Raw genomic sequence first — 25,161 nt, forward strand, 5'->3', positions numbered from 1 at the left:
CAAAGTTTTGCTAACGGCCTTTCAAACACCCAGACCTGACATGCACAGGGACATACATGCACAGATCCACCAAAACTCTTCAGTTCTCATCTGCAGACCTTCTGCCATTCCTGTCCAGACAAGTACACCTTCACACCAAAACAGCTCCGCTCAAGCCCTCAGGTCCTGGCCTACAGCTCCCTCTCTTCCCCATCAGTATTATTCTAATGTGCTTTTCCTAAGCCAATTATGCCACAGATGCACTAGATACTTGGTGGTTTCTACAACACAGAACACTACACAATAGAGACTAAACTGAGACTTTCAAACTCCTTTCACTTATGATTTTACTAAGAGTTGACCCTAGGTCTTCAGAAAGGTAAGCTGGGGCACTAACTACCACTGGCCACCCAAAAAAGCAAACTCTCTGCATTGTCCCAGCTTTATCACTCCCTGTGCCTCTCAGCCATTTGGTTATCAGAAGAGAAAGATGGGCAGACAGCGAGGTCATCAATTTACCCATCCCTTTGTCTAGACACGTTTTAGATTAGATACAACACAAATGGCATTAGAATAAGTATCAAGGAGTTGACTTCAGCAAAGATGCAGACGAAAGGCTGTCTGCTCTCCCTCCCACATCCATGAACTCCAGCACCTGTAGGCTACGTCTAGACTGGCCACAAATTCCAGAAAAGGGATGCAAATCAGGTAAGTCAGCATAGGGAAATCCGCGGGGGATTTAAATATCCCCCGCGGATTTAAATAAACATGTTTGCCGCTTTTTTTCCGGCTTGGGGAAAAGCCGGAAAAAAGCGTCTAGACTGGCTACTTGAAAGTAGGAATAAGAGATCCTCCGGAAAAGGGCTTTATTCTGGAGGATCGTGCCAGTCTAGACGCTTTTTTTCCGGCTTTTCCCCAACCCGGAAAAAAAGCGGCGGACATGTTTATTTAAATCCGCGGGGGATATTTAAATCCCCCGCGGATTTCCCTATGCTGACTTACCTGATTTGCATCCCTTTTCCAGAATTTGTGGCCAGTCTAGACGTAGCCGTACTGTTCTGGACTAGATCCCAGACACATAGAGCATTTGGGCCCATCATACACCACTACTGCACCCCTACCACAGCCCACCAGTCTGCCCCAGTGAGAGAAATGCAGCCCCACATAAATGATGAAGAAAGAAGAGTGCTGTCCAGGTGCCCTTCCCAGTACTCTGAATCCCACGCACCCTATTCATCCAACCACTGCCTTCCCATCTCACCCTCATTGAATCAGAGGCCTTCCCCACAATCCCCACAATCCCCTGCCACATTATCTGAAGGGACAGCCAAGAAGCCTGGGCCACTTCTGTATTAGAGATGGGTCTAAATAAGTGATGGGCAACCTGCAGCCTGAGTGCAGCTCATTGGAGTTGTGTGTGTGGCCCACGAAACATTTTGTTTACTGTTGCCCACAATGCCACTGGTTTCCATCTGCATAGTTTTTTCCTTCTAGTATTATTGAAGTGACATGCACTTAAAGCAAAGTCATATGAAGTGAGGTGCACAAGACTGCACACAACATTGACTATGACAGCAGTGTGCTCCCTCTACATTCAAAGTGCTGCCATGGTTCAGTTGGCACAACCTGCAAATACTAGCTTTGCAAGTGCAATTAACAAACTACCTATCCTGGGAGACTGTCTTGGTTACAACAATCTTGCAGTCCACTGAGATGAAAGAGGACCACTCATGCAACCCACTCACTAGCCTAGGCTGCCCATTGCAGGCACAAATGAATACAGATATTTAGATAGTGGACATAAAACCAAATTGGGTTTCATATAAACACTGTGCTGGAACTCCAGATTGTTAGTCCACCTACAAATCCACTTCCTGCTTATCTATTCCAACAGAATATTGTATCTGCAGGGATTTCTTGGGTGAGCTGGATTCAGTAAGCCCCGGTTTACACTAGGACTTTATTTTGAAATAACCCCCCCAATTTCAAATTTATAAGTGGAGCGTCAACACTACCAAGTCCGTTATTTCGAAATAACGGGCTGCAGAATTAAAAATCTGTACTTCTGCTTTTCATCAGGATTAATGCTAATTCCAAAACAGTTATTTTGAAATAATATTAGTGTGGACACTCCAGGGCCACTATTTGAAATAACTACTCCCCAGAGTAATTCAAACTAATTACTCCCAGTGCTTCCTGAGGCTCTAAGTCCGAGGTAGCGCATCCACATTAACAGAGCCTGCCTCAGACTAATTTTGAGGCTTCCCCGTAGTGTGGACACACTGGTTCAAATTTGTTAAATTGGGAGTTAAGTCGAATTTAGTAATTTCGAAATACTTTCCTAACAGGCCTAACAGAAAATTGTTTCTGCCAGAGACCACTTGGGGGCAGGTTTTGGAGAAGTGATTTGCTACATTTGGCTCTACGGACAATTGCTAGAACCACCTTTCCTCTCCACATTTCTATCAGTTCATTTTACAAAGCAATATGTTCTTCCAAAGTGCATGGCAGACTGCCTCAGTGCTGAGTTTCTTTCATAGCATGAGTCTGTCTCCATATTTTTCAGCTAAGACCATAACTTTGACACAATCACACTGTTTGCCTCATACTTTGCATTAGGTTATGGCATGGTCTCCCCAAGGAATGTGGTAGCAGTCCTATTGCTTGTGATATTCAGAACTGGATAAAGCACTAGAGAGCAGAGTGTAGGGAAATAACCTTGCACTGACCTCCAACGTGAAGAATATAAATATAAATTCAGTCTAATGTCCATGATCTTTCATGAGAAGAATTCAAACCCCTTGTCCTGAATTTTGGGACCCATTTTAGAGAGGGGGGAAATGAAAGAGCGATCTGTCTCAAGTCACAAAGCAAATCAGTGGCAAAGCTGAAAGAGGATCACGTCTCTGTCCCAATTCACTTGACCATACTGCTTTCCAGCTCAGCCTACCCTGAGAGTGGAGAGAAATAAAGATTTCAGGAAGAACAAATGCTTGAAAATACATACATTAAAATATCTGGACAGGTACAAGAGAAGAGAGGCTTTAAAGCAGAAAGGGAGGCATTCTTGTTACATGGAAATGGGGAAACCAAAATAATGGATTTAACATGGACAGAAACAAAAAACTTAAAGAGAACAAACAAACTTGAAATAGTAAGTAACTCAGACCAAGAATAGGGGCATTTTCCCAGTGTGACTTTGGAGAGATCAGAATCACTAGACAGCTCTAAGAAATGGTTTTCTGACTATCTACTGGGGACTGTCCACCAAGATCAGAGACTTTAAAAATAATAAAAAAACAAAACTCTGTGCCATACTACCTAGCAGTTCCCCTTCAGAATCTCAGAGCACTTTACAACCAGTGCTTAATCCTTACAACATGCCTGCTAAGTAAGTCTTATTTTCCCCATTTTACAAATGGGAAAATTGAAGCTCAGAGGGCCCAAGTCCACAAAAATATAAGTGCCCTTAGTGACTTGTCCCCAAGGGCACAGGACAAGTCTAGTAGAGTCAGGATTAGAGCCCAAGATTACCAACTCCCATTTCCAGAGGTCTCCTTGTAAGTCCCTTCTAGCACTAAAGGTTGAATAATTGCAATATTTGGGGTCCCATGGAGCCGAGGATTCCAGACAGGATATCAAAAAAAAAAAGATTACTTCAATAGGTGCCCCACAAAACAGGACCTTGATCTTACAGTTTGGGCTGTAAGTTTTAGATCATTTTAACTACATATGCTAGTGTAATATTGAACATGCTGGCTACGTCTACACTGGCATGATTTTCCGGAAATGCTTTTAATGGAAAAGTTTTCCGTTAAAAGCATTTTCGGAAAAGCGTGTCTAGATTGGCAGGACGCTTTTCCACAAAAGCACTTTTTGCGGAAAAGCCTCCGTGGCCAATCTAGATGCGCTTTTCTGCAAAAAAGCCCCAATCGCCATTTTTGCAATCGGGGCTCTTTTGTGGAAAATAAATTTCTGCTGTCTACACTGGCCCTTTTGCGCAAAAGTTTTTCGGAAAAAGACTTTTGCCCGAACGGGAGCAGCATAGTATTTCCGCAAAAGCAGTGACAATCTTACATGAGATTGTCAGTGCTTTTGCGGAAATTCAAGCGGCCAGTGTAGACAGCCGGAAAAAGTGGCCAGTCTAGACACAGCCACAAGGTATGCCTTAACATTCCATCTATCCCCACTGGGCTGCTAAAGGATGTTAGTGGCACAAATCACACATGTAAATAAGAGGAAGGCTGTAAACAGTAACATAGAGGTTAACAACAAGCTCTTTCCTATCATGATTGTGGTTGACAGGTAACATGACCATCTGATATTAGCAGAATCACAGTTGGGTAGGGGAGATATAAGAAGCTTGGCATTTCTAGACAAAACACTTAGTCAACAATGGCCCAACATGGAAGATAGAATTTACTCATGACAGAGGTAAAAATACAAATTATATTTATAAATATGGAACATGGCATACAAGCATATCACTGCCCAGAGAGGGGTGCTCAGGTCCAACCGGAAACTCACAGAACAATTCAGAAACTGACCCTTTAGGAAATAATGTTCTTTAGATATCCACAACAGACCTTCTTGTAGGCACCTGAACATAAGCACACCAAATCTAGTCACCATCCCCTCACAAAGATCTTTCTTCCAAAAGCAAATTATTCTAGAAAACTTCAAAGAAGTTGCTGACACCAAGGCTTGGGAAGGGAAGGAAGGTGTTTCACAGCTGCAAGGTCATAGATATGATCAGCAGCATCCACAGAGTCCAGTTTCTCTCACTGATTTTCAAGGAACCCCAGAACAAACAACTTATTCAATATTCAACTGAAATGTCATCCAACTAGGCACTAGCCAAGATGGTCTCCTGACACTATGACTAGCAGTCTAGCATGCCCCAAACATATCAGCTGTTGTGATTACACAACAATTTATCCCCAGATGTATTCATGAGCAGCAGAGTAGAATGCTAAGTCCTTCAACTCCAAAAAGCACAGGCTTCTGCCACTTGGACTAAAGATAATGATTTCTTTATGGTAGTAGTAAGTCCCTTTTCTTTTCTGAAGGTCAGCCAGTAGAGGACAACATCACTTGACTAGAGTTGTCATAGTTAATGCTAGCAAAAATTCTGACAGGGTTGTTACATTTCATGGATGAGGACGCAACCACTCCCTTAACAATTAGAAATCAGGATAAGAGCTAGCAAAGAGGGAACAGATTGTCCCACATTTGCCTACTGTTCTCAAGTATATGGTACTGGCCACTGTCAGAGGGAAGATACCTGCCTCAGTGAACCTCGGGTCTCATCTAGTATGGCAATTTCTAAAAAGTCAGTACATTACAGAGAGGAGCTAAGTCTGGCATACACAGCTCCTTTCATTCCAAAGAATCCTGAAGTATTTTTACACACAAACACATACATATGTGGAAATGCAGTCATCTCTAAGGTTTAACTTGGCAGCTGTATACCAGTGCACAGCAAGTATAAAGCTACAAAAGAAGTGTGTATCTTTAATGCCTGGGGTAACTGTTTCCTACAATGGAATTTGATCAAATTAATAGGTTTTGTAATGACAAGAGCTCTGTTATATCTCCCAAAAGTAATTTAGTTTCATGTCACACGCAAGAGAGCTCTTCACAACATCCATGTAACTCTATGTCTGGGCACTGTAGTCAGTGCTCATACAGAGGGAAACACATGTTCTACTGCATCACCTCCACCATTGCTGCAGGACAGCGCCCACTAGCACGGTGAAGTCAATATGACTCAGAAGTGAAAGCACTCTAGAATTACTAATTTCAACACATCCAACATTTTCGTTCATGAATGCCAATAGACAGACTTATTTTCAGACATTACATCCTGCCCCCTTTTCTCACTGACACTCCATCGCTAATTTATGTGCTTTTCCTCTCCACTATCTTGAGACCCATCTCTTCCCAATCCCCAGCATCCTCGAACCCTCAATAACAAGCCTTGTGTTCAGCACACGACTCCCTTACTGCCCTCTGCAATGCACACCTGGATCGACTAGGAAGCTTTGACTTGGATCCATTGCTGGATCCACCAAGAAGCTTTGAGACAGAAAATCTCGTCACATGGAAGAGCATGTATTTAAACAAAAACAGATCGAAAATGCACACATAAAACAAGCAAGAGCTGCAGCTTGAATTTCTTCTTATTCCTTTGCCACCATGCTAACCAAAAGTTTGACAAAAATGCAGCTGTTGGTGTGCTGGGACCACTGTTGACCATTCTGACCAAAACTGTCTCATGTACTCCCCTGTCTATCTGAATCCATCTGTTTTCTCTTCTTTTGCATGCTTCTTGGGGAAGAGCCCTTTTTTGGTTCTGCATTTATACAGCACCTACTACCTAGACTAGGGCTCCTAGGTGGTCCCACTATGTCATTAAATAATAATAAGATATCTCAATATCTCTCTAGGTTACAGATCCTCTTTCCTTTTCTCATAGCAGTGTTCATGAAAGGCTAGTGCCTCAAACAAATAATCATAGCCCAGTCTAGATTTGACCATTTCACCGAAGTCGTCTGATGAGAACTGAAGTAGCTGAGTTTTCCATATGCTCCAACTATATTTGATGGTTGTATGAATTTAGCTCCAGAGGAAGATGCTAGAGTAACACCACAAAGAGTCTAACATCCTCTACATAACCCTCAGATACAATGCTCCAAGGAGTGGTGGCATAAGCTTCTCACATACACACTTAGTGCTTCTGACCAATGTGCTTCAACCACCACTTGCCTCTCATGGTGCAAGGGGAAGGGGGGGGGGGTTAAATCTCCACAGTCCATTCAGTCATGCTCCTCTTGCCTTTCTGAAGACTGACAACAACAAGCTGCTGTTATAGTGGGGGGTGGGGTAGAAGGAAATCATTAGGAACTATCAAACACCTCAGAGGCAGACCCCAAACCTAGCTCTCATCCCACATGCACATGCTTCCAGAGGATCCTCAGCACCAAACAGCAAGACCTCTTTCTTATAAAGGCCTTAAGGCATGCACTACCAAGGAATTGACTACAAGGTCACCACAGTTTCCCTGGGTTGGCTACTTATACAAACTCAACTACTAGTCTGTCAAAAATAAACAGGATCACACACAGTGTTTGGACTCACTATTCAGTAACTTCCCAAGTGGCTTCCCTGAAATCCTACTAGACATGAAAAGCAATTCACTTAGCAACCTATTTGGAACTGCCATAGACTCCATCATCAGCTAAGAAGAGCACCTGCTTTTAATGACTCAGCTTCCAGGTGTTCACTCTTAATTCTCCTGGGCCCTGGAGCCCTCCCACATAATGTCTAACTTAGACCATTTCCTTTGGTTGGAGAAACTGTGAGATGGGGGTATCATAAGCATGAGAAATCACAGAATCATAGGGTTGAAAGAGACCTCAGGAGGTCAAGTCCAACCCCCTGCCCAAATCAGACCCAACTGAATCATCCCAGCCAGGGCTCTGTCAAGCCAGGACGTAAAAACAGTGAGGGATGGAGATTCCACCACCTCCTTAGGTAACCCATTCCAGTGCATCACCACCTTCCTAGTAAAATAGTTTTTCCTAATATCCAATCTAGAATTCCCCCACTTCAATTTGAGACCATTGCTCCTTGTTCTGTCATCTGTCACTACTGAGAACAGCCTCTCTCCATCTTCTTTGGAGCCCCCCTTCAGGTAGTTGAAGGCTGCTATCAAATTCCCCCTCACTCTTCTCTTCTGCAGACTGAATGAGCCCAAATCCCTCAGCCTCTCCTCATAAATCAAGTACTCTAGCCTCCTTAATCATTTTGGTTGCCCTCCAATGAACTTTCTCCAATGAGTCCACATCCTTTCTGTAACAGGGAGCCAGAATTGGACACAATACTCCATATGTGGCCTCACCAGTGCCAAATAAAGCTGAATAATCACTTCTCTAGATCTGCTGACAATGCTCCTCCTAATGCAACCTAATAGGCAGTTAGCCTTCTTGGCTACCAGGGCACACTGTTGACTCATATCCAGATTCTTATCCACTGTAATCTCCAGGTCTTTTTCTGCTGAATTGCTGCTTAGCCAGTCGGTCCCTAACCTGTAACAGTGCTCGGGATTCTTCCATCCCAAGTGCAGGACTCTGCACTTCTCCTTGTTGAACCTCATCAGATTTCTTTTGGCCCAAATCTCCAGTTTGTCTAGGTCACTCTGGACCCTATCCCTGCCCTCCAATGTATCTACCTCTACCCCAGCTTAATATTATTTGTGAACTTACTGAGGGTGCAATCTATCCCCTCATCCAAGTCATTAATAAAGATGTTGAACAAAACTATCCCCAGAACCAACCCCTGGGACACTCTGCTTCATACTGACCACCAATCAGATATTGAGCCTTTGATCACTACCCAGTGAGCCCAACAACTGAGCCAGTTTTCTATCCACCTTACAGTCCATTTATCCGATCCATACTTCCTTAACTTGCTGGCAAGAATACTGTGGGAGACCATATCAAAAGCCTTGGTAAAGTCAAGGTATATCACGTCTACCATCTTCCCCATATCCACAGAGCCAGAATGTGCTACTCACTCTCAGGACCTCCTCTGTGGCCCCAAATGATTTGTCATAGAAGTCAATCAAGTTGGTCAGGCATGACTTGCCCTGGGTGAATCCATGTTGACTGTTCCTGGTCACTTTCCTCTCTTCCAAGTGCTTCAAAATGGATTCCTCGAGGATACTCTCCATGATTCCAGGGACTGAGTTATGGCTGACCAGTCTGTAGTTCCCTGGATTGTCCTTCTTCCCTTTTTTAAAGATGGATACTACATATGCTTTTTTCCAATAGTCCGGGGCCTCCCTCAATTACCACGAGTTTTCAAAGATAATGGCCAATGGTGCTGCAATCACATCAGCCAACTCCCTCAGCACCCTCCGATGCATTAGCATACCCCATGGCTTTCTTGTTCAACCCTTCTAAATAGTTCTTAGCTTCATCTGTCTCCACCGAGAGCTACCTACCTCCTTCCCATACTGTGTTGCCTAGTGCAGTAGTCTGGGAGCTGACCTTGCCTGTGAAGACAGAGGCAAAAAAGGATTAAGTACTTCAGCTTTTCCCACTTTCATCTGTCACTATGGCCGTGTCCAGACTCAGGGTTTTTTTTGGGAAAAGTAGCCTTTTCCCGAAAAAACTTCCCCTGCGTCCAGACTCAAGCCGCGTTCTTTCGAAATTATTTCGAAAGAATGCGGCTTTTCTTTCGATGGCGGTAAACCTCATTTCACGAGGAAGAACGCCTTCTTTCGAAAGTTCCTCTTTCGAAAGAAGGCGTTCTTCAATGTAAAGAGGCCGTCTTCGAAAGAGAGCATCCAGACTCGCTGGGTGCTCTCTTTCGAAAAAGCGGATTTTTCTTTCAAAAGATCCGCCTGCAGTCTAGACGCGATCTTTCGAAAGAAGCCTGCAGTCTAGACATAGCCTATGTTACCTCCCTCATCCAGTAAGGGTCCCACACAAAATGTGAGTGCACGCAATTTGATTGTGCCATCCAGTCATTTCACATTCAACCTTCTAATTGTGGGTATGACTCAACAAGATGCAACTGTACTGAATCAGCCCCCTGAATGGCCTGTTTAGAATGTGCTCCTCACTCTCAGGACCTCCTCTGTAGCCCAAAATGGTTTGTAACCCTGTGTGCACTCCCCTACATTTTACTTAGGCCACAAAACAATTTCAGGGTAACTGTCATTCATTATACACATTTGTCATGGAAGCAGCTCATAGCAGGCCCTTCTATACATCTCTTACAAGGTCCCAACCCTCCTCACTCCAGTTAGCTTTTGCAATTGAAGCAGATTCCTTTTCCCCTAAAATCAATGTTTAATTAACACATTATTGGAAAAAATTGGGCTATAACACACATTGCAAGAAAGCCAACATGTCCCTGCTCTGCAAACACATTAGGTCCCATCAGATGGTTACCCCCTGAAGAATTCTTTCTCCCCACCTACCCTATGTCTTCCCTCTGACAACGTTAATGCTCACCCTGTCAAATAATTACCCCCTTTTCCATCACCAAGTATTCTTCCCATCCCTAAAATGCTCACCTCTAGAAATAAACAAACAGTTGGCTGGGGAAGACCTGAAAGCACTACAGGAAGAAACAAATATTTCCCAGACACTATGTGACATTGGTACAGCAAGCAACATTCCATTTGCAGGGTGGGAGGAATTTTTGGAATTCAGTCCCAGCCTATATTTTTGCAAAACTCTTACCATTCCCTGGTCCTCACTGTGGCCCTCCTTCCACCTGATGAGGCTCCCATCACCGGAGCACTGGAAGGGGTAAGGCTGCAGAGACAGGGATGCTCTCTACAGACAAGTGCAAAATGCATTCCCCAAGATCAGTCTGGTGAATGGATGCTGTGATCCTTTGTTGCTAAACTTTCTGAGGCAGAGGGCAGGCGACAGCCATTAAAGGCTTAAATCACACCCCAAATCATCCACCCTCTCCTAGCCTTACCAATGATTATTCCAGCCTACTCAGCAGCGCTCATCCCGCTGCTAGGAGTTGCTTGGATGCAGGGGATGCTACAGTAGCATCAAGGGCATTTTGAGGAGGGATCTAAACCTCAAACATACCTCCCTGCGAAATACACAGGCACCCTCCCCCCCAACATTTGGTGCAGCAGTTAAGAGAGATGACCCTGATTCCATGATCTCCTAGATCAGACTGTGACACTTACAAAAAGAGAAATCAGGATAAATTCTGAAATTCAACTACCCCAGCACTTCATTCCTGGGATCCGAGGCTCCTAGTGTTAATTAGTTCCTGTAATATGATGGATGACAGCAGCAGGGCCAAGAGTGACACTGGCAGATTGTGCTCCAAAATGAGCTGTCCTTCATCATCAAGGGCACAGGAAAGGGCTCTGGGAACAACAGGAGTTGAGCCACACCACCATTGGGACATGGCAGAGAAACTCTCAATGCCCCCCACATCTCTATCCCCAGTCACCAAGAGACAAATTGGGCGGTGGGAGTAGGGAGCAAGAAAAATGAACTGCCACTGAGGTATTGTAAATGACAAGGAAGCTCCAAGAGACAATAGAGAAAGAGGGGAAGAAGGCTAACCCTCTCTGTCAATAGAGGACACTCTTTCAGACAAGCTGAAATTAGTTTTTTAACTATGCCTAAGATGCTCTGTAAATTCCTCATCCCATCCCCGTGTCCCATCACACCCTTCATAGCACAAAACAGACCTTAAATTCACAGCTATAAAACAGTTCTCTCTCTCTCTCTCTCTCTCTCTCACACACACACACACACACACACGCTATAGATTCTTACGGACAAGTGTTTTCTGGGAAGGGCAGCAAGAGCTCCCACTTACCCTTAAAAAAACCAACCCACACTTCCCCACCCCATTTCAAGTCACTCAGCATTTCAAACACACCCAGACTATGTCTAGACTGCAGGCTTCTTTTGGAAGAAGCTTTTCTGGAAAAGATCTTCCGAAAAAACTTCTCAGCAAAAGCGCATCGAAAAAGCGATCTGCTTTTTCGAAAGATAGCATCCACACTGCATGAATGCTATCTCGCATTTCAGCTGTGATTACTATGGACTGAGTGGCCACCAGGGCACCTGTTCTTTTTCCTCCTCTTTCCCGTCTACACACGCCTTGGAAACAGGCTTCTTTCTTGTAGAAAGAGGTTTACCGATATTGGAAAAAACCCTCTGTTCTTTTGATTTTTTTTCCTGAAAGAATGTGATTGCAGTGTAGACATACCCCCCACAGGCTGGCCATGACATAGTTTAGTTCAAATCAACCCAGTCCAAAATCCTGACTTTCCTTTGCTTAAAAATAACTAATGCTAATGGCAAAAGGTGCCCGCAGATCTGCAGTTCTGGAGACTGCCATCCTCTGCCCACAGAGCAGGGACATCTGCCTAGACAGGGGTAGGAGCATATTTCCTCTATGCCAACTTTGACTAATATGTCTCAGTCTATCTGCTGAAGGCCTTAACAGAAGGCCAATATAATCTAAAATACTCAAAGCCCTTTATACATGTTAATCCTCATGTTCCATTCATCATGAGAGAAAATTGAGGAAAAGAACTGGGAAGTGACTCAGCCCTAAAGTCACTCAGTGTGTAGGTGACTAGTCCTTCCTGCCTATGCGCTAAGCAGTAAAACCTACTCCTTGCCACCTGTTCTTTGCATAAGGATAGGGAGATACTTTGCTATTATCTAGAATTAGCAGGGCTTAAATGAAATGTAACTGACCTCAGGTCCAGCTACATTGAGAATAGTCCCAGAATAATTCTTGTGCCCTTTTACTCCTAGATCAAACTATTAAATGAATGGAGAATTGGGAATAAACTTAATATTTACTGTATTTTTTAAAATGTAACCAAACTTCTCATGAATCTCCAGCAAGTTTCATCTTTGACTTTGGCTAGAGTTTAGGGCAATATTTCTGGTCCCTTCTTACTTCATTCCCAGAGAATCCATCTGTCCTTATCCCTGGTGTAGCATATCATAGCTCTGTCCGCATCCATATTTCCACCTACACACACCCCAAAGTGCAGCAGGAAGTGTAGAGCCACTCTCCAGAGAATAGCAGGAAAAGGAGGAAAGATCAAGGAGGAAAACACTCCCACTCTCACCCTCTGAAAGAGATAAGATGACAAGAAGAGATGCCATTGGACTACAAAGCTCTGAAGGAAGCTGCAGGAGGCACACACATGAAGCAATGAGATCACTAAATCTGCTGAAATGCTGCTGCTGAAGCAATGAGAAGATGGGGGCGAAGGAGTGATTTCCCTGGAATGCAATGCACAGAGACCAAGAAGGTCATTTGTGGCTTCAGAAATTAGAAATCAAATATGGAAACTTTTATCTCTAGGGCACTAGTTTAAATCCAGTCCACACTGGTGAAGTTTAAATACCAGCTCCATCAGACCACTGCTGTTGGACAGTTTATATGAAATGAGCAGGTGGTGGTTTCAGTCCATTTCCTAGAGAGAAAGGTGTTCCAACCATATAACGCACCATCGCGGTTGGCACTAGCTGCCCCACCTGCAGCAGAAAGGCCAAGGACAGCATAGGCTGCAGGGACTGAACTCCCCTCTCATTCCCAGAAGTGGAGTCACTTCAGGTGAGGGGTGTGTAACATTGTCAAGGGAGACTCACTCAGCAGCTGTCTAGGCCATGGTTGCCCTAGGAATAAACAGAATGTCAACCTCTGGGGCTGTCAGTCTAATACTTTCTACCAGCACAACGCTCACTTTCAGACCACGACAATTTATAGAGACTAATCTTTTTTTCACCCTCCTAATTGTGATACACAATTTCCCTCTCCTTTGGGTGCGTGCTGGGTGTGCCTTGGGATGTATCAATAACTCAATCCCTGGGGGAATGAAGATACTATAAAATCCACACCTACCTTCACCCTGCAAGAAAACAGAGTCAATCTTAGGAACAGCGCAACTACCTGGGACCTGCAGCACCCTCTGCCTGTTGCTCAGCCAGCCACTGCATTGTCATCCCTACAGCAGCCATGGCTGGCTCTCAAATGCTGGAGCTGCAGCACAGCCGCCATTTACTGAGCAGTTTGGGGGAAAAGCAATGCAAAGGGCCCAAAAAGAAACAATTCTCAGTTGAAACTGGCCTATTGAGACTCAAGTGGCATCAAATCTGGGAGGGACAAAGCAGCCACATGAAGACGCCTTCATTTTTCTGCACATCACCCATGCAGAGGGTAGATGTCTGAACCCATACAAATTCCCTAGCCTATCCCTTTGACTGTAGTGTCCCACTGTTTCTGAAGGTCAGAGCTCCAAAAAGGAAAGGTGAAGAAAGCAAACGGCAAACAGAGATGGCTTGGAATGTATTTTTTTCCTTTTTCTTATCACGAGAAACAGAAAGATCCAGAAACACCGGGACCTAGAAGGGTGCTGTAAAATTTAGTCACACGCAGGAGACAAGGGGAATTGACCGATAGGAAGGCGGAAGCCATTAGAGATCCTTTCTCTCTGCCAGCTCCTCTCAGAGAAAGAGATCAGCCAGACCATGACTGTATGACTAGTGTTCACTGAACTGTAGGAAGGACTGTGGATCCAGGGAGAAGAGGGGGGCTACAAGTTCTGCCAGTCATTGGGTGGGGTTCCAAATGGACAAGCTAGCCAGCTGTATTCTATCCCTGTCCTGCACACACACTGTCCACCCACTACCGCTCTACAATCACCCATGTAGCCCTTCCCCTTGCTAGGATTGGGGAGGGATGGGGCATTTCCCCCCTCCTCCTGCTCAGATTAGAAAAGCTGTGTCTCTCCTGTACATCCTACTAGAGAAAGACAACTAGATTTTCCCCTTTTTGTTCGCCACCCTTGAGTCTCACACACGCAGCCTCTGGGACAGAACTGCATGGAAATGTTGATATTCCTGTAATGTCTGATCAAAGGCATAGGCAGGCTCATGTAGAAAGAGGACGGATGGCAAAGAAGGACAAGCCAAGAAAGGCTTTGTTTGGTCCGTACTTCAATACTACCCACACCCTCTCACTGTGTTATAATTCCCTCTAGCTTGGATTCATAAGTGGGCTTTGCAAGAGGAGGGGGTCTGTTGGGTGCATGTGTGTGTTTGTCTCCCCAGTGTGTGGACAGAACGCTCCCCAGAGCCTGCCACGTTCAGCCCGAGCTCCCCAGAGTAACCTTTATTCCACTGCGTTGCAAGCATGTATTTCATGGATGGTTAAACTGAATCATTATCACCGGGCGCTCGTTTGACCAAAAAAATGTTATTAATGTTGTCAGGTTCATCCACCTCCCCCCCCAAATACACACACATGCTCCCTCCCTCAAGCCCCTGCTCTTCACACACCGCACCCCCCCATAACATTCAAATCTCATGATGTGCGACACAATGTCCTGGAAATCCTAATGGCAAGATGGGGCGGAGAAATGGATGGACGTGCCTTTGGCATTTGCTGCATTTCCCACCCCCCACCCCCTCAACAATATCTATCAATCCTCATGCCCCCAAAAAAAGAAAATGGAATTAAATCATGACCCATCATGGGTGTGAGTACATGTGTTTGTGCGGGCAAACCATGGTCACACTCATATCAGGAGCCTGCATCTGTGTGGCATGAAGCAAAGGTCATCGTGCCACTGTTGTGATGCACTAAAAAAAAAAGCCGCAGAGCCATCAGGATATAACACGGAATTTTCTCGTCAAGAGATGAGATGCCTTCGGGGGGGCTGGGAGGAGGAGAGAGGGTGTGCAGATGTGGGGTGAGGGGGAATGGCAGAAAATGGGGGGGGGATGAAGAATACAAAGCCCTTTGCTGCTAATCCAAGATCGACAATCCATCCCTTCCCCCCTCCGTACGCCCTCCTCCCCCTGAAATTTTGGTGCAGATGGATTTCTGTATCTTGGTTTTGCAGCAGTGGGTCTAATGACTCCCAGACCAAACCCCTCACTAAAATAACCCCTCCTACATTGTTTTTAGACTGGTCTGAAGAATAATGTGTTTTTAGAGATAATGGGCTTTTTTAAAAAAAAAAAAGGACGCTGCGCAGACATTATATGAACAAGCTACTCCCCACATCACCTCCATCTCCCCCACCATGCTCCCCAATTTTGCCCCCTCCCATCTCTCTCCATCCTTCCCTCACCAACTCCCCCCTCCGGGAAAAACCCCACAACATGATCTGGGTAACCGATCTCAAAATCCCAAGCACTAATCCGCTTGAATTTGTTCTTTCCCTTATATAAGCAGCAGCACGTCAACATGTTCAGTAGAAACGCAGCGAAAAATGAGGCCAGGCTACAACCATGGAACAGGGTATTATCGACAGATATCGGTTCTACCAAGAAGCCATCATCACTGGAATGATGACATCGAATACGGGGCTTTTATTTATTTATTTATTTATTTATTTATTTGTTACCGGCTTATCTTTTTTTTTTAAAAAAAAGAATGAAAAGAAAATAAATAATTAAAATCACAGAAATACACACCCCACCAGACAGTGACCGAATACTCTAGAAAGGGAATTTTCATCTCCCCTCTTTGGGGCGTTTTTAATAAATAAATACAGCCCTGTTGCTTGCGTGATACCCAAACTTCCAGTGTCCCCAGATGTAACTCCCTTCTCCCCTTACAGAAAAAAAGGAGAAGAAAGATGAACATTTAGGAAACTGCCAACAATCGGAATAAAAACCATCAACAGGAATGTAAAATTATCAAAATGTAATACCTCAACTCTTTCAGCAGATGAAGTGTGTCCATCCACAACACCAAGGGCAATAATTTCAGCTTCCTCCCCAACATCCTCCCCCCAAAACATGACTAACTCTTAGATAAACTTGCCTAACTTAACACTATAGACCGCTTTACCTTATCAAGCTAGAAATACAACACCCTTCAGTATCACACTACAATTAATAACCAACTACATCCAGTTTGATTCCATTTTTTCCCACCTACCAACATCTCTCTCTGACTTTTCAGTAAGCTAGTTAAGTGTTTACCCCCTTAAAAAACCGTCACTCAAAATATATTGTAGCATAGGTGTTAGTAGGAGATCATCTCAATATTCACCTCCTTAGGACCGTTGTGTGCTTAAGGAAAAATCATGTGCAGAAATGAAAGAACAAAATTGAATATTATTTTAAAAACTATTTTCAATAAAGCTTTGAATAGCTGCGCCAAGCGGAGATGCAGACAGGGGCTTGAATAAGCGAAAGCAGCCTTTTAAAAATGATTCCATTTTTTAGTTTTGGTTGCCTCTCTGATCCTTTCGCTTTTCTCTAATTTTTTTGAGGACAGCGGTGAGGAATGGAAAATATTTTTTTTTAAATAAAAGAGACATTTCTATGGTAAGAAAATGTGTCCTTAAAGAATAGTGGTTAATAAAGATAGTTTTTAGTTATACTGCAATTAAATAAATTTAAGGGAGTAAGCAAAAGACAAGTCACGTGCAAAGCACCAGAGTCAGTGCCCATAAGAAAGGGAATTACATCACTGCCCTGAGTGGATGATGTCTTTCTTTTAAATTATAAAGTACTTGGATTTTTTTAAAAAGAAAACCATGGGTATTTTGCATCATCTTGCTCAAAAAAAGCATCAAACCAACCTTTAAGGTCACTCACTGACTGAAAACACACAGCAGTCGCTCACAGTGGAAGTTTTCAGGCAAGACGGCTACTAAATCATTAATATAAACAAATGGAAGGCGGAGAGGGAAGGTTCTTCTGTAATAGATCCAAAGATGAAGAAAAAAAAAACTTTCTTCTTTTCCCCCTTCCTTTCTCTTTAGTAAAAAATTTTCAAAAGAGAAAAAGAAATCTTTCAGCCGCTTCTCAAATAGTTTGATTCCTAAACTGATCCCTGTTATAATTCAATGTAGCATCATCTTGTCTCCTCACAAAAACACACCCATTCTATACTTTAAAAAAACAGCCTCTCCAAAATAATGATTTAAAAAGTTAAATAATATGAACAAAAAAAAAGCTAAAATAAAAGTATTTGTTAAAGAGGAGAGTTTGTGCTTGTCACCTGAAAACAGATCATCCCACTAGGTGTGCCGTTTCCAAAAATCTTTCTTACTTTTTGTAACTGGGAGGTGGGGGGGGAAGGAGAAAAGGAAGGCGGGGACAGGTTGGTAAAAACTCATAGGAAGAGACTAAAAAATAACTAATCTCCAAGATATGTGTGATCAAAAAAAATGTTTAAACCGATCACACTTGGAACTCTCATCTGAGACCACCTTTTAAACCGAAAGACTTTCCACTGAATATACAGAAATATCTGTTCATTTTGGATCTTCTTCGATCCTGCCATCCATCCTTCCCCCAAAGTCTTACCTTAGCAATTGTGAAGAGGTTTTGGATGTTTTATCAACTCTTTGTTTCCTCTTTGGGGATGTAAGAATCCAGGGTTCTCTCTAGGAGGGACAGGTGGGAAAGGGTGGGGGATTTTGGAGATGCTAAAATGGGTCCTTGATGGCTTGGGATGCAGGCAGAAAGGGGAGGTTTGGCTTGCCTCTCCCTCTCAGTGAGTTGCATGCAAGAGATGTGTAGAGCTGAGCTCTCTGCCTGAGACTGTCAGAGGAGCCCAGGAATTTCACGCACTCCGGAGCCGATCCCTCCCTCTCCAGCACACAGACCCCAGCATTTAAAGAGACAGTCAGGCTGTGTAGCTCAGGGTTTCACCTCCTCCTCCCAAGGCTGTTTTGCAAACAGCTGACAAGATGTAATCTGGGGACATCCTCAAGCCCTGGATGACTAAGAGGCAGGTGCTTGGGAGACCAGCTTTCCCACACTAAAAAGGATTCTTACTCAAACTGGAACAGAGAGATAACACACACACACTCCCTCCTGGGAAAGTCCTGTAAAATTTAAGAGGGATGAAACTAACAGGGTTTTATAGAAATTAAACAGGGATACGTTTATCATGTGCTGTAAGTTTTCAGAGTCATTCAGAGAATGATCTCCTTCCTACAGACTTATTTAAAAATCCTATTGAATATAACAGAATTATTTCTATTCTATTTAGGTTCTCCCTGCTGAAGGATTCTATAGTTTGTCTTAAAATGTCTCCAGAAAGAGAGTCACTCTGTTAAAAATCTATAGGACTTTGCTAAAAGGGACATATACACTCACGAATGCATACACCTTTGCCTGTATTTTATATTTAAATTCACTATAACGCACAGGTGCTGGCTTCTTCCATCCACTGTGGATGCTCTGTCCCTTTCTCACTAAACCAGTTCCCTCAAAGTCCTACCCCTGTCATACCCCTTCCCACGCCACCCTTCCTCTTCCCATCCCAAGTGCTTCCTGAATGCTACAGAACAGCTGATCCCATCAGGTTGGAGGTACTGGGAGAGAAGGGCAGGAATTTATGGGCAGGGGGGCACCAACAGGCTCCTGGTGGAGGGAGTTAAGCACATATGAGGTTTTTTCCACAGGTGCTTCAGGGCTGGAGCACCCAGGGAGTTAACATGTATGCTATAAAGAATACCCGAGTTAAATAATAAGGTGGTAACCCAGGTTGGTGAAAGGCAGGCAATACTGAGTGCAGAAGATTCTCTGTCCGTAATTCACACCTACCTTGACAAGAATAAACTCATAGCAATGTGAGTCTTTGACACTGTATAGAAAATTATAAAAGGATACTGTCAAGATATACAACATATCTCTAAAGAAGTATGTGTTACAAATAGCATATCTTTCCCTCTGTCTGCCTATTTATCTTTTATTCATACCACACACAGCACTGTGGTATATGAATATAACAACTGAAAGACTTAAGAATCTCAACTTTGTCCACTGCTGTTTATTTATCTTTGATGCTTAACCAGCTTAAGAAATAAGACAGTCAATTTCACTTTCTGTTTCTTGCCAGTTTCACTTCCTGGTTCTCATAAACTAGCCTACTGTTGCAGCTACATTTTTGTTTGTGGGGGAGGGATGGATAGCTTAGTGGTTTGAGCATTGGCCTACTAAACCCAGGGTTGCGAGCTCTGTCTTTGAGGGAGCCATTTAGGGATCATGGGCAAATCTGGCAGCGATGGTACTTGGTCCTGCCATGAGGGCAGGGGAGTGGACTCCATGACTTCTCAAGATCCCTTCCAGTTTTATGACATAGGTACATCTCCATATTGTTGGAAAATGTTTCACTTTTGTTAAAAGGACAAAGTCTAAGCACTTTGTTAGTGACTATGAAAAGATGTAACCTGATAGTTACGTCTATTAGGGATGATCTAGACAGGTACTGGGTCCTGCTGTGAGGGCAGGGGACTGGATTTGATGACCTCTCAAGATACCTTCCAGTTCTAGTGTTCTATGATTCTACGTGTATAATTCACTGAATCCAACAAAATTAATCAAGTGAATAAGGATTACATGTACAAGTAAAAAGAAACAAGCTTTCGCCCAGAACACTAGTCACTGGCATTTAAAACAAACCAAAACAAATGACAATTTTTTTCCTAGTAGATTTTGCAATCTATGACCCCTTCTAGACAGGTCCAATAGTGCTCTATAGAGTGTGTACTGTGCCTAGAGACAGGCACTTAGAAATGCATTTGCCCTGTAGAACGATACCTGCCCTTCCTTCTCTTTCACATTCTAGAAAAGAATGAAGGCCTCTGGTTTTCTCTATGTCTTGCACAGCACTGAGCCAATTCACAGTGCTCAATAAATAATAAATAATTATTATTACTTACAGAGCATATTGATCGCTTTGCCCAGTGCAGAAATGCAGCTGCCTCTGATGTGCGTAACAGCCATGCAGCAACATAAAATAGTCCAAAAGAACTTCACTGGTGATCTAATCATGTAAGAAAGGGAAATGACTGCATAACTTTCAACAGCTCCATACATCTCCTAACAAATTCAGATGTCTTGGGGGTCAGATGCAGAGCATTTCAACAAGGTGACAATGGTCTTCCTGCATCAAGGGCACAGTGCTTAGAGTGAGACTATGTCCCAGAAGAAGTCTGTGCAAAAACAATGTGCCCTTCAGCCTTTTTCTTTATAGGGAAAGCATAAGAGCAATGAGATCTGTGTAAAAAACAGGATTCCCTTCAGCTTCTGTTTTATGTGGACCACATAACATTAGTAGTTCCCTAATGGGAGCATGGAACCAAAGTCTGATCTCCATTATGCTGAAGTAAATCAGGAGTAACTTCATTTACTTCAAAAACAATGAGAGTCCTGTGGCATTTTAGTTCATATTATATCATGAACTTTCATGGGTAAAGCCCACTTCATCAGATGAACTGGAGAGGAAATTACAGAATCCAGAGTATATATAACAGCAAAAGCAGTTACCTGTCAATTGTAGAACCAGTGTTAATAACTTTAATTGAGTCAGGCTGGATGTGTCCCATACGTAGCTTCTAATGTGTAAATGTGAATATCAAAGGCAGAGGAAACTGCCTTTGTAGTGCATTAATAAGTTGATATCTTTATTCAAGCCCAAATTGGTAAAGATGTTACTCCAGATTTCAACTTGCATAAATAGAATAATATCTGGTTCATAGTACTTTTCTTTATCTTCTCTAGCTTATCGTCGGGGTGAGCTAACACTTCCCAGAAATGTCTATTGAGGTAATGGTCCAAATGCCGCAGCACTTCCAAGACCCGAAGACCTTTTAAAACTACGTAGCTCCCAACCAGCTGTGATATTTACCCTCCTGGCCAACAGTCCACGGATTGAACCAGCCTCCTCAGGAACTAAAAGCATGAGCTGCTACAACTTGAACGAAAGAGTCAAAACTTTCTAGAGAGGGGCTGTAACAACTTGTAGCTGCTGCAGATTGGCACCTGTAACACGTCGATCAGTAATAGGTCACACTATCTTTGGGGTTTTATGCTGCCATCCATCTGAACAGTATTTGAGCACCTTCCTTATAAAATTAATAGCAACAGCAAAATCCCTATTGTTGTTAAAGATCCTTGAACCTGATGGACCAGAAGTAACTAATACCCAGCATTCATGGTCTGAAGCCAAGTTAGTAACTCAGGAACAAAGTAAGATCTTTTTGATTGTGGAAGTCTCCAGTGCACTAGGATGTAAGCCCCACTGTTTCGTTTAAAATGTGACTGGATAAAGTACAAAAATAAACAATACAAAGAACAATCTTACAACTAACTCCCAGAAACCAGACATGATCACTTAATAGGTCTTGATTATTTATCATTCTTATAAGGAATTTCATTAAGGATCAAACTCATGATGCAAAAATTCACTACACCAGTGACTTCAACCTTTCTAGACTATTATACTCCTTTCAGGAATCTGATTTGTTTTGCATTGCTCAAGTTTCACCTCACTCAAAAACTATTTGTTTATAAAACCAAACATAAAAAATACAAAAGCATCACAGCACAGAAATACTGAAAATTGCTTACTTTTTCATTTTACCATACAATTATAAATAAAAAAAAGGGAATATAAATACTGTACTGACACTGAAAAGCTTTGATTTTAAAAGAATTTTTCTTGCTCTTGTAGTCATGAAGAACTTTGAAAATGTACTTGATGCCAAATGATTATTTGACCAATTTGGAGGAGGTAGACAGAGCATTTTATCAAGGGCATGTCATGCGATCTGCCCAGTGAGAATTTTTTTGAGGGGACCCTTGTGAAAATGTTGGCAGCATGAGGGTAGTTTGTATTGAGGAGCATAATAGTGTTGACTGGAGCCTTATTAAGGAATGGTCTCATCCCTTTTACATAAATGGCTTGTAGATTCCATGGCTAAGGCTGGAATTCACAGTATGAGAAGGAATTAGAGAGTAATATCGGTTCAAGAAACCCGCTCCTTCAGTTTGAGCACTTAGAGTATAATTCACATGCACTATACTGTATACTTCTTTTCTTATCTCCCTATTCTGCTCCACTCTCCAGAACAGACCTGCTCTGCAGCATTAAAGGACTTGCCCTGCTTTCCCTATAGCTACCTGTTATGCTCTTTGTATTACATGCTTACTCCTTTGGCATCTAAGAATGACCAGAAATGGAGGTGCTCTGGTCTGAAATATGCACAACATGACCTCTGGAAACAGCAGAACTGTAGTCTATACATTCCTAGCTCACACACCATTGTTTGAATAAAAACATCGTACTGGCCTCTTTCTCAGTTAGGTAAAGCTTCCTGCCTTCCTATATGAATTCATAAATTTGTAGAATCTGGGAGATCTAGAGTGATGGAATAAACAAACCAGCCCTTTATGAAAGCTTGCCATTTTCCCCAGGGTCCTGGATGGTCATTGGGAGAAGCATTCGGAAAGATGGTCAGCATCATTGGAAGAATCTATCCAAAAGATCTGGACCAGGGATTCAGGTAAATTGAGGCATCAGGATTACTGTTCTCTCATTGTCTCCGAATCCATCTCTGGCATCCCATAAGAGGAGACAGGGGAAGGGCCCAGAGCTGGAGGAAGCCCCCAAAGCCCTGGAAGTCATAGCAGCCTGAGGAAGGGGAAACCTGGGGCTTGTTGGGGACAGGAGGCCTGAGGCAGGCTGGTGGGCAGGACAAGATAGGGGGACCTGGTACAGACCTCTCTACAGCCTATCACCTGCCTTCCTGAACAGCTCTGGCATATATATTGCATATTGGCCAAGTTAGCATTTTTAGTGTCTTTTGTGCACCGAAGGTGAACTTAGAAGCCGCAGTCCCAACTGTGATCAAATCCTCTCAGTTGTGCCAAACGAAACCGATCTTATCTGGATGGTGACCTTATCTTACTTTGGAGAGCAGAACTCATTACAATAATAAGGAATAACAGAGTCAGGGAAAAAGCAACTGCAGCAGAGCCTGGAAAGAATTCACTTTACCACCATTTCAGGGGATTAGTTCTAAGCCTCTCTCCTGTAAACGTCATTTTTCACTTCAGCAGGAGGTCCAACTCAGAAATTATTCTGGCCAAATCACAGGATTGTATCTCTTTCCTCATGATTTGCAATCCATTTCCACCTCTTCCAAGCATGCTGAAGTACATTTGTTTAATAGCTATATGGACACCTTATATCCTGTAAACGAGGCTATTTTATAATGCAACATTTGGGTTAGTGTCTGGGTGTGAGGAACAAGAAGTGCATAAACACAAGCGTGCAAGAGAGTGTGACTGCAGGCCTATGAATCTGACATGGGAGCTTGCATGTGTAAGTGTGAGCATGTGTGAATGAGACAACTTGCCTGCCTAAAAAAATGAATGTGTAAGAGCACATAAACATGAGTGGTGTGTGAGTGTATACATGAAACAAGAGTGCATAAATGCAAGTGACTTAGTACCTATAAGAGTGCATGTCAGTACGTGTGAGGACATACTGTATGTGCGTTTATATAAGTAAGAATGCAGGTTGTGTGTGTGTACTAATTTTTTATGGCTTGCAATTTAAGAAAAGATATTTGAAGGTCATCACTATGGCCTAGTGCTCCCCACTGCCATTTGGAAGACATTTTTCTTTGTCTCACTGGAAATCACACAGTGCCCCCAAGGAAAAAATCCATCTCTACAGAGCCACCTATGCCAGCAGCCTAGCACCCCCTATCATAACGCTGAGGCATTGGCACAGAAGGAAAAGAGATCCACCTGCAACCACTTCCAAAGGACTCCTTAGAGCACCTCTATAAAAATTAACCAGATTCAATCCTGGTTTTCTTGTACAGTCCAAGAGATTCATAGCATTACGGTGTAGTGGCTGATGCAGAGAGGACCAAATCCTCAGAGTGAATCTGCAATATCTGGGATGGCTTGTCCTGGATGGTTTCCTTCACTCTCAAGCTGCATTACTTACCCAGAGAGGTTTAAACAGAGCCTCATTCTGAAGGAGTGTTTTTACCTCAACACTTTCATTTTCCCCCAGAATCCTGGCTCTTGCACAAGGACTCCAGCACATTCAAGGGCACCAAGCCAGTCTAACAGGACCATCCTTAAGAAGCCACTGGTGTCTACTGTATCCTCCAGTAGGACTTTGCCCATATGCTTTAGTTAACTGTCACTCAACAAGCACTACCTATGTCTCAGTCCTCCTTTATTACCCAGAATGTTGCTTGGCCTGGAAATAAGATCTCTGGAGATTTGCTTGTTCCTTATGTTTGCACCTTACCTGATAATACCATGGGGGGCGGGGGAGGGAGTGATCATGTCAGATGTGTAGGGAGGAGCAGCAGTAAACTGTGAAAGTAGCAATGGTCCTGATGTAATTCAGTGACCCTTCAGCCTAAGAAGGAAATAACAGTGCTTAGCACTTCTACAGCTCTGTAAACTGGTATATAAAATACAAGCTGTATAAAATATAAGCCTTTTAGCCATTATGTTTTCTCTTAACCAAATTTTGATTCTTGAGACTTCCCGGAGATTCAAACCCCAAAGGTTTCTATATACACAGAAAGAGGCTATTTTCAGTTGTAACTTCAGTTCTGCCTCTTCAAAGCTCCCACTCTCTTTTCTGATTACCAGGGATCCAAAGATTTCCAAGGCTATCTGATTTGGCCTTTAATCCTCACCCATGCTTCGACCTTGTCCACGTCTTGGCCACAGTGAGCAGCCAGTTAATCTCCCACTTGATACAAGCAGCACACCTGTCCTGACTCCCTCCATAAGACCAAAATCTTTTCTACGCACACTTCCACATGAATGGCATTCTACATGAAGACCCTTCTCCTCTTTCTGA

At 43.2% G+C, this 25,161-nt stretch overlaps 1 protein-coding gene across 1 annotated transcript in view; it reads right to left on the reverse strand.

Moving 5' to 3' along the window:
- NRXN3 (neurexin 3) overlaps positions 1-18,138 on the reverse strand; it is a 1,560,739-nt gene extending 1,542,601 nt beyond the window's left edge. Inside the window, exon 1 of the mRNA XM_089778404.1 lies at positions 17,835-18,138. The gene's annotated coding sequence lies outside the window, so the exon portion shown is untranslated. The remainder of the gene's footprint in view (positions 1-17,834) is intronic.
- Between the last annotated feature and the right edge of the window lie 7,023 nt (positions 18,139-25,161).

The sequence above is a fragment of the Pelodiscus sinensis genome, chromosome 5, assembly GCF_052426305.1.
Source record: "Pelodiscus sinensis isolate ZL-2025 chromosome 5, ASM5242630v1, whole genome shotgun sequence".
Taxonomy (NCBI): domain Eukaryota; kingdom Metazoa; phylum Chordata; order Testudines; family Trionychidae; genus Pelodiscus; species Pelodiscus sinensis.